The sequence below is a fragment of the Eurytemora carolleeae genome, unplaced genomic scaffold, assembly GCF_000591075.1.
Source record: "Eurytemora carolleeae unplaced genomic scaffold, Eaff_2.0 scaffold716, whole genome shotgun sequence".
In the NCBI taxonomy this organism is placed as follows: domain Eukaryota; kingdom Metazoa; phylum Arthropoda; class Copepoda; order Calanoida; family Temoridae; genus Eurytemora; species Eurytemora carolleeae.
Genome location: NW_019396641.1, coordinates 23,788 through 28,256, shown reverse-complemented (window position 1 = coordinate 28,256; position 4,469 = coordinate 23,788). Strand labels below are relative to the sequence as shown.

General features: G+C 30.5%; 1 protein-coding gene across 1 annotated transcript in view; it reads right to left on the bottom strand.

Annotated features, from left to right (window-relative positions):
• Positions 1-4,232, bottom strand: part of LOC111706751 (equilibrative nucleoside transporter 1) — a 51,149-nt gene extending 46,917 nt beyond the window's left edge. The window contains exon 1 of the mRNA XM_023479676.1: positions 4,027-4,232. The gene's annotated coding sequence lies outside the window, so the exon portion shown is untranslated. The remainder of the gene's footprint in view (positions 1-4,026) is intronic.
• Between the last annotated feature and the right edge of the window lie 237 nt (positions 4,233-4,469).

The following is a 4,469-nucleotide window of genomic DNA, read 5'->3' as shown; positions in this document are numbered from 1 at the left end:
CCCCCCCCCCCCCCAAGCAATAGTGCCAGTTGTTCCTCTGGAAATTAGAATATAAACAAAGACAAAAAATTTTCAAAGTTTTGCAGAGTAGCTTTTATAAAGATTTAAAAAAGTAACATCTTTTTCCTCTTAGAGTAAAACTATTTTTTATGTTACTTTTTTGTTTACAGATCTTTGTAGTCAATGTAAAATGAATGACTATATTGAAGGGTATAAAACATGGTGAAAGCTTAAAGGTAGGAAATGAATGGTGGAGTTTGTAAAGGCCAGAAATGAGTGAAAAATGCAAATCAAACCCAACTAAAACCAATAATTTGATATACATCATGATATTTTTCTAGGGGGGGGGGGGTAAAAACAAATTCGGCGCGCTTCGCGCGATACAGTACAAACTGGGACAGGAAAAGTTAACCTGACTCGGAAATTCAAATGTACTACGGCTGCCAGTGGTATGCGTAATTTTCTGTGCAAAAATTGCAATACCTGATTCACATCAGTACCTTTATAAAATCAATAATGTTGAATATTTTGTCATTATTCTATGTTTATAAATCTTTAGCTCTGATAATTCTGTAGTGTTTTCCTGTAGTTTGAATGCACTAGTCATTTTTATAAAGGAAAACCTTAATTGAAAATAATCAGTTTTCAAATTTATAAACAGTGATACCTAATTCATGCTTGATCAAGCAAAGCTTTTTACAGGTACTCTTGTGAATCTAGGGTATAATTGTCATCTTCGCAAAGAGGTTCACTTGAAATTACGTTTTTTCCCTTTTAAACAGACTTGCGCTTGGTCTTGGTCTTGCGCTTTCTAAGTTTGAAGTGGTTAATTTTATTAAATAATAAGTAAAATATTATTTTCTCTAAAAAGTTAAAAATCTTTAAATTTTCATTTCTTCCATAAAGATCGGTAAAATTTCCTAGATTTTTTTTTCGTAGAAAAAGAATAAAAATTCAACAAAATATTTTTGAAAATATATCATAACTTTAAACATGATTTTACATATTTCTCTTATAAGAGTAAAAAGGTTTTTCTTTTTAAACAGAAACATATTTGCTTGAAAAAGAAATAAAATAATTGCTTGACAGAAATATTTATATATTAGTTAATATTATCAGAAATACAATTTTTGTTCTTTAAACCAAAATATTCCTATACTATAAAAACTAAATATACTCCTACTCTAAAATAAAATATATTTTTACTGTTAAAATTATATATAAATTTCTACCGTAAAAAATGAAATATATTTCTTTCGTAAAATAAAATATATTCCTTCTTTTGTAAAGATGAAATATATTTCTCAATTCTATTGTAATAAATTGAATATATTCCTATTGTAAAAATTGAAGATATTTCTACTGTTAAAAATGAAATATATTACTTACTAATAATTTGAAATTTATTCCGAATTTAAAGATGAAATATATATTCCTACTTTAAGAATGAAATATATTTCTCCAGTAAAAAAGAAAAAATATTCCTATAATATTAAAATTCCCACTATTTCTGTAAAAAAATCCGCAAATCATTCTAATTGAGTACCCAGAACAATAATCTTTTCACAGTTGTTTAATGAAAATCTAATTCATTCATGATTATACAAAGCTTGTACTGCCAATCTATAAATTTAAGGTAACTTAAAACACATGTACACTCCCTTTAATTCTTATGTTTGACATATTTATATATATATTTATTGATTTATCATAATATCCCCTCTCTAATACTTTTTATTGGGTTTCCGTCCTTTCAATACAATTCCCCCTCCCCGGGCTCCTTAAATTCTCCTCGCATATCATTTCCATCCATGCCTTTACCCCACTCCCATCCTTACCTTTCCACCCACCATACCCCACCATCCTCCACCTAGAGATGGGCGAGTTCAGCTTTTTCTATATCGTTTGTTCATCATTCGTTCATCATTTTTTTTACAAAATTATCGTTCATTTTCTCTCTCACTGAACGATCGTTGAGTATAAAAAACTATTGTTTCTTTAAAAAAACTGTTTGGAAAAATCGTTTATTTAGTTTAGTAACTTTCGTTTTTTTAAAGTTTGTTCTAACATCTTAAAATTCGTTAGATCAGTAAAAAAAAGATTGTTTTTTTTTTAAGTTCGTTCGAATGATTTTTTTTTGTTAATTTCATTATTTTTTCTTTCTATTTAAAAAATAGATTGTTTTTTATTTCTCTGAACAATCGTTCGTCCATCGTTAGTTCTTTTCAGAACAACGCCCTGGTTCACGAAAATACCGATGGTTCTAAAATTTTTGTTAATTTACTAAAACAATGTTCATCTCTACCTCCACCTTTTTGGTTAAATAAAAGATAAATCAGGGTTGAGGCAGGGAGAAGGAAAAGAAGTTTATTGTTTATTTAAAATATACTTTAAGCCTATTGAGTAAATAAAGTATATATTGTGCACAACATGCAGTACATTGTACTGTACAGAACCGTATTTTGTACAGTACAGAACTTTATACAGTACAGTACGTTGTACAGTACAGTACGTTAAACAGTACAGTACGTTAAACAGTACAGTGCGTTAAACAGTACAGTACGTTAAACAGTACAGTACTTTGTACAGTACAGTACATTGTACAGTACAGTACGTTGTACAGGAGAGTACGTTGTACAGGACAGTACGTTGTACAGTACAGTACATTGTTCAGTACAATACATTGTACAGTACAGTACGTTGTACAGTACAGTGCGTTGTACAGTTCAGTACGTTGTACAGTACATTACGTTGTACAGTACAGTACGTTGTACAGTACATTACGTTGTACAATACAGTATGTTGTTTAGTACAGTACGTTGTTTAGTAAAGTACGTTTTACAGTACAGTACGTTGTACAGTACAGTACGTTGTACAGTGCAGTACGTTGTACAGTACAGTACGTTGTACAGTACATTACGTTGTACAGTACATTACGTTGCACAGTACAGTACGTTGTACAGTACAGTAAATTGTACAATATAAAACGCTGTAAAGTACAATAAGTTGTACAATATAGAACGTTGTACAGTACAGTAAGTTGTACATTATAGAACGTTGTACAGTACAGTAAGTTGTACAATATAGAATGTTGTACAGTTCAGTAAATATCAAGATATTTTCAAAACTGTTGAATTCTGTCAACCTCCATCTTGTTTTGCAGTTTAAATCCTCTCTATATGAAAACTACAATTACAAATTGTAAATTTGTTTTTATAAAAACATAGATTCAACTTTTTTGTCAGGTAAAAGGTTTAGATAACCCTCGGACAGTATAAATAAAAAAACACAGCATAATTTTTTTGTTTAAATAAATACATTCTGATTGATTAAGATTTTAACATGCGGGGCGATGCATCCGTTTAAAAAATTATAGATTAATATAAGGGTGATCGAATCTATCGAAACATTTCGATATGGGTACCAACAGTTGCGACTTGCACTCGGGAACTCGGGAACTCGGGAACTCGGTAGAACTACGGGAAAGTTTCCAGTCAAACCTGGGTTCTCAAGCTAGTGTTCATATAAATAAAAGATGTTTAAACGCGACCATCTTAAATTCCAGTCGCTTCAGGAAATGAAAGTCGGTTTTTTTTACTCCGGCCCAGACTTATTAATAGTGATTATAATTCTGGGTAGGTTCCAGATATATTTGTATAATATATAATATCTTATATATATTATATCGCCGATATATCAAATATATCAAGTGTTGTAAACAATATAATAGATATAAGATCTGTTCAAATAAAAAATAAAAAATAATTACTAAAATGAAGCTTTAAAATAAATGCTTGCAAAGGAACTGATTTCTTGCCTTGAATTATAATTTTCTACACCTTATATCTTTGCAACCTGACCTTATATTTAAACCAATAAAATTCTGCCAGATAAAATAGGTAAAGCTCGAAATATACACCATCATAATATCAAAGGCCAAGAGGTCGACCTAGTTTAGAAAATTGTACATAATTTTAATAGCTGAATAATATGGAACTCTATGTACACTGTACCTACGTAACTTACCCCGTTTTAATATTTATGTACACTTAGCTGACTCCACTGACTCCACTGGCTCCACTGATACCACTGTGTCCACTGTTTCCACTGACTCCACTGACACCACTGAAAAACTGTAGAACCTGTACCAGCTATTTCACCCAGGGACAATTATAGATCTTAAATTGTCTCTGAAAAGAGAATAAAATTAATTTATTATTACATTCCAGGAAAATCAGGGAAAAACTAAGAATTTGGAGAGAAAAGAATTGAAAAATATATCTTTGGGAAGAAAAATCTAAAATCATAATTTCAAAGATTCCAATTTACATTAAACAGAGCATTTTTACACTGCAGTACCCATTTCACTTAATTTCTTGAGGGGAGCAGAATGAGGACAATGAAACAGAATGAGGACAGGGAAACAGAATGAGGACAAGGAAACAGAATGAGGACAGGGAAACAGAATC